The 5,613-nt window shown below is 45.9% G+C and overlaps 1 long non-coding RNA gene across 1 annotated transcript; it reads left to right on the plus strand.

The window, feature by feature from the left end:
* Positions 1-358: 358 nt before the first annotated feature.
* LOC125919503 (uncharacterized) lies at positions 359-5,248 on the plus strand. The gene is made up of 3 exons (XR_007456809.1): positions 359-544; positions 4,221-4,365; positions 4,468-5,248. It is a non-coding gene; the product is annotated as an uncharacterized LOC125919503 (long non-coding RNA).
* Positions 5,249-5,613: the final 365 nt, after the last annotated feature.

Raw genomic sequence — 5,613 nt, forward strand, 5'->3', positions numbered from 1 at the left:
AGGTATACTCGAAGAAGTCTAGATTTTATTTCTGTTCTAATTAGTTTCTTCCCTTCTACAGATGACTGTTCTTTTTAATGGTGTGTTCTTCCATTATCCTTTTCTCTTCCAAATAAGTAAACATACATATAAATTTGTATTTCCCTCGTTTTATGTAAACATTGGCATAATATACTCACTGTTCTCCATTTTGATCGAGTAACATTTACAGCAAAACCCTAAAAGTGTATTTAATGTGTGATGTGGCTGGGTGCTATTTTAATTTTGCCATGATAGGTAGGCAGGCCTCCAACAGCTCAGAAAAAGTCAAGCCAGCCGCTTTTATCTTCCCACCCAGACAAAATCCATCTCTAAGCCGGGCCAGTTTGAGGTCGATAGAGCGATTGAAATCAGCTGGCTGAACGCGGGACGCATCCCGGAACAGCGAGCAAGTGCAGTTCTTCCCAGAAGCAGCTCCTGTGAGGCTCAGGGTGCAGAGCTGGGTCTTCAGCATCCGACTTTTGTGATAGGTTTAGGATTTGAGGACCCCTCCATCTCTCGGAAGGTAAGGTGGAGGCTCACCTTAGGTGAACCACATTGGCTGTTTCGCTCTAACAATAAATAGCTGCAGGTTAGAATGAATACTTCCTGGCAGTTTTGTTCTGCTTTGTTTGCGGGGGGGGGGGGTTGTTGTTGGTTTTGGTTTGTTTGCTTGTTTACAGACTCAAAACAACCCCATATATAGTGATGAGGGCGCGGACTATCTCATCTAGAGGTCGGTGTTCCAGGAAGGGAGCAGGGGGCGGGGCCGGGGGGCCTGCACGTGTTGGAGGCGGGGCCCCGCGGGTGGTGGGGGGCGGGAGACCGAGCTGGAGGCCGAGCAGGTCGCTGTGCCTCCTGACCTCTTCCTGCTGGACGCTTCTTCCCGCTAAGCCACCTCACGCCCCACCTCCCCCGGGGCCCCTAGAACCTGGCACACCAGAGGAGGCTAGGTCGACGGAGTGGAGCATCAATGAAGAAAAGAGGAGAGGGTAGGAGGAGGCTCCCGTGGCTGGAATAGTCTGGAATATCCCTGCTCCTCGCATAGTCTCAGGTTGCCTCTTTGCGACCAGGCCTTGCTGGGAGATCTTGCTTCTACAAAACATCTGCCTTCTTTTGTTCTTAAGGCTGGTTTATGTGCTCAGACTGCCTTTGGTGTTCATTTAAAAGTATATTTCCCTTGCCTTCAACGTGGCCCCACTTGCGATGGAAAGAGGAAGAACACAGTAATTTGACCTCTAGGGAAGGCTCTGCCAGTGGGTCTCTCCTCCTGTCTTTTGATGCAGAAAAAGGGTACAAGATAAGTGGTCAAGGATAAAAGCACAGTGATTAGGGCACATCCCTATATAGAATTCTATGTGGCCATGAAAAACATGAAGGAAGATCTCTATGTACTGATGTGGAAGGATGTACATAGTATATATTGATGACTACAAAATAAATCAAGTTGCAAAATGAGATGTATGTTGGTAAATGTATTGGAAACGTTCAGAGTAAACTGTTCTCAGAAGTTCTTTCTGGGAAGTGGGTTCGGAGGGTATCAATAGCAATGCTTTCTGCCGCAAGTAAAGAAAACCCCAACTCAGTGGCTCACACAATAAGGAAACGTATTATCTTGTAAAACGAGAAGTCCGTGGGGAGAGGGACTCTGGGGTTCATTAACTCAGCAGCTCAGGACATCACTGGGGACCCAGGTTCTTTCCATCTTTCTGCTTTGCCATCGTCAGTGAGTAGGCTTTGTTCTCAGGCAGCGCGCCTCTTGGGAGACGGGTGCAGTCAGTTTCAGGAGAAACATTCAAACTTCACATCAGCAGCAGAGGAGGCCAGAGTCTCCTGCCAGAGGAGTCCCAGGTCACCCGGCCACAAGCCTGTCTTGGGATCCTGGCCACGCTCCAGCACGGCTGGACGCAGCCGCTGGGAAACTTGGTTCCAATGCCCAGGTGGTGCAGTGGCCATCATTCGGTTCGGGCTCCTGCGGCTGCCGATCTGAGAGGACATCCTCGGGACAGTCACAAGCTTTCTGTCTTTTGAAGAACAAACGGGCAGCTGACGCCCCCTATGTGTTACATGTGTCACATGTCCTTGTCCCTACCAAGACCACTATAATTGACTTAAAAATAGACCAATCAGGGGGCTCCCGGGTGGCCCAGTTGGTTTAGCATCCAACTTCGGCTCCGGTCTCGATTTCACAGTCCGTGGGTTCGAGTCTGGTGCTGGGCTCTGTGCTGACAGCTCGGAGCCTGGAGCCTGCTTCGGATTCTGTCTGTCTTTGTCTCTCTCTCTCTCTGTCTCTCCCCTGCTCATGTTCTGTCTCTCTTTCTCAAAATAAATAAACATTAAAGAAATTAAAAATAGACAAATCAGAACCACACCTCCAACTCAGCTAGCGCCCACCTCCCTGGAATCATTTGGTTCTTAGGGGGAGGATAAGAAACTGGGAAAAAAATCCAGGTGCTCTTAGGAAGAAGGAAGTGGGGAATGAAAGTCAGGTAAGTAACCAACAGGGCTTCCTACGCTGAGAGGGGGACCTTTTAGTCTGTATATTTCTCTCGTAGTTTGGGTTTTTATGAGCTTGTGTTACTTGTATAATAATAGTTATTTTACTTAGGGCAGTGAGAGAATGAGCCTTGGCATCAGAAAGAAAAATATTTGATTCCGTCTCTCTGATTTGTAATGTGTAATTTTGGGCAAGTAATTTAACATCTTCAAGTCTTTATTATTAAAAAGTTGAAAGTAGTTTCCAAGCTGGAAAAAAAAAAGGGCAGAAAACATTTAAGAGAAATGGGTTTCTTTTATGTCCTGGGAAACAAATGATTTCCTATCTGTAAAGACTTAGAAACATATGTGTTAGATTACACCACCTCAGGTTTGTTATTTTAATATTTCAAAGAACTAGAATAATGCAGTCCTTCTATAAGCACATTAAAGAAAGTCACAATGATTTCTTTTTAACAAGTTGAGTAAAATGTTCTTCTGTTTCCTCTCAACTAGTCTGTTGTCTGGAACTGATAAAATAATATATTTCCCAAGAAGTTATGAGGTTTGGTTATGAGGTTGTGTGGCTATTTTGAAGATGATGAGTTCAGTTCTATTTATTCCTACACTTATATCTAATCTTGGTTCTTAATCATTTAAAATTGAATTGAAGTCCACTATCCTAATAACACTTTGAGTTGCCTGCTAAGAAAACTAGAAAGTTGGCGAGCCATCGTTAAGTAGTAGATTAAGGTTTGGGTATTTTCTAAGAGATATTGGAAGTTGCAGAGAAGAACTGGTCCTTAGAGTCTAAGACGTGATGTCAAGAATTTAGGTCTACCCCCAAATTGTTGTGAGACCTTAGGACAGTCATTTCTCTTTGCTGCTTTTAAGTTTCCTTGTTTATAAAACAAAAATAATTAAGCTGTTTGAAGATTACACCCTATCAGTTATCTATTGCTGCATAAAAAGAACTACCCTAAAATGTAGTGGCTGAAAACAGCAATCCCTTAATTTACTCAGTGTTGGTCCTTCGGACTGCATTCAGCTAGTTAGGTATTCTGAGCTTGGGAGCTTTTTTGCTGGTTTCATCTGGGGTCCCTCCTGTGGTGATAGTTTCTAGGCTGGCTGAGTCGATGGATCTAGGACGCCATGCCCGAATCCTCATCTCTGCTCCTTCATTTCCAGTAAAACAGCTCAGGCGTCTTCACTCGTTGTTCTCCCGCAGCGAGAGAGGGCAAGCCCAATGCTGCAGCACCACCCCATGTCTCCTAATGTCCCATTGGTCAAAGCAAGTCATATGGCCACAACATCAGTGTGGGAGGGGTCTACACAAGAGGTTGGAAAGAGGAAAGCCTCACCCAGTGGGAGCCACTGTTGTTACCACAGGCACATCGGGTAACTCAGTCACCATATATGAAGAACTATATTGTAAATTTCAAAATAACAAGTGAGGGGCTCCTGGCTGGCTCAGTTGGTAGAGTATGCGAGTCTTGATATCAGGGTCACGAGTTCAAGTCCCAGGTTGCGTGTGGTGCCTACTTAAAAATAAAAATAGAAATAAAAATAAAAATAAAATACAACCAAGTGAGTTATAGTCATAAACCCTTGAAGGCAAAACAAGTATTGTTACTCAGAGTGTATTTGAAACCACAAGATACGTGGGGAGAGAGATATGTGAACTCAAAATGAGGTTTATCCATGTATCAATATTTTTGTTATTTCAGAAATGTCCACCCCAGATGAAGGAGATGTGAATGGTCCCACCCAGAACCCAACTTCATCTTGACCCCTATTCTGGGAGGTCTCCTGCTCCCTATCTCTTCATTTCTTCTCATTGGACCCGGAATCGATTGCCTCCATACACAGTTGGTAAATTTTAATTCTACACTCATTTGTTTGTTGTCCTTCTCCCCCTGGAGGGTATATAGAAAGCTCCATGATGACAGGACCCATGTGTGTTTCATTCCCCAGCTTATACCCAGCATGCAGCACTGGAGCTGGCACATAACAGGAGCCTGATAAATATTTGCAGAGAAGTGAATGAAATGAAAAGCTACACTTACACAACAAGTACCTCCTGATGTTGTTTCCTGGTGACAGGCAGCTTCTGTTCTGAGAATACAATGGACTTTGTCTCTTATGGATGATTTATTCTGTCAATAATTTGCCAGGGGAGGGCAGTAGCTCCTTGCTTCCAACTCTTGTCTCCACATTCCTCTTCTGTAAATCAATCCTTCCCCGAACTGTAGCGGAACCAAATCCCATGGATTCTACCTGAGCTCTGCCTCTGGACCCCCACCCTTCCTTCTGCCGCTGCCTTTCGGGGTCTTTGTCACTTCTTGCCCGGATTCCCACCCTAGATTCCTAATTGGGTTCCTTGGCAACAGTCTTGCCCAATCCTGCCTCACCTCCCCCTCAGCTGCCAGACATGTCATCATCAAAATATTTGAAAAACGAATTCTAGGGTTAAAGACCTCCCCTGCTCTCTGGAACCTAGAGATAAGATCAAGTGCAAACATTTCGGCATGAGGTTCAATAAGCCTTCCAATCTGCCCTGGGGTCCTTCTCCTAGCTCCTCTCCCATAGGCCCCCCTTTCCCACCATGCAGCCTCTGCCCAGCCACACTATTGAATGAATGTGACTCCCCAGCTGCAAAGCCGTGACGTGATGCGGGCCATCTTCTTTCCTGGCCTGCCTTGTCTCCCCTGCGGCAGCCCACAGTCTCCCTCCTGACTCGTTCTCGGGAAGCCTGCTCAGTCTCTGTTGTTCCTATCTCTATTAAAATCTTCATTTTAATGTGTCTTAAGTCTGCGGTCGCAGCTGCTGCTCCTGCTGTTTTTCAGCGAGGAAGGCGCATTGTTGGAAGACACGAAGGAAGGGAGGAGGAAAGGAAAAAATTGGAAGAGAAAGAAATTGTCCCATAGCTAGCACCCCATCCCCGACTTACTTCCTCCTGCCCGCTATTCCACTAAGTACTCTGAAAGGCCTTTTGTGAGAATGATCTGTTGCGTTTTCCTGCCTGACGTCTCTTCCCTCTTCTTCCCTATGGGAAAAGCTGCCCTGTCTGGTTTGAGTGGCTTGGGTCATAGCCACGTCCTTGGACCTCATGCATGGGAG

The sequence above is a fragment of the Panthera uncia genome, chromosome B4 (assembly GCF_023721935.1).
Source record: "Panthera uncia isolate 11264 chromosome B4, Puncia_PCG_1.0, whole genome shotgun sequence".
In the NCBI taxonomy this organism is placed as follows: Eukaryota; Metazoa; Chordata; class Mammalia; order Carnivora; family Felidae; genus Panthera; species Panthera uncia.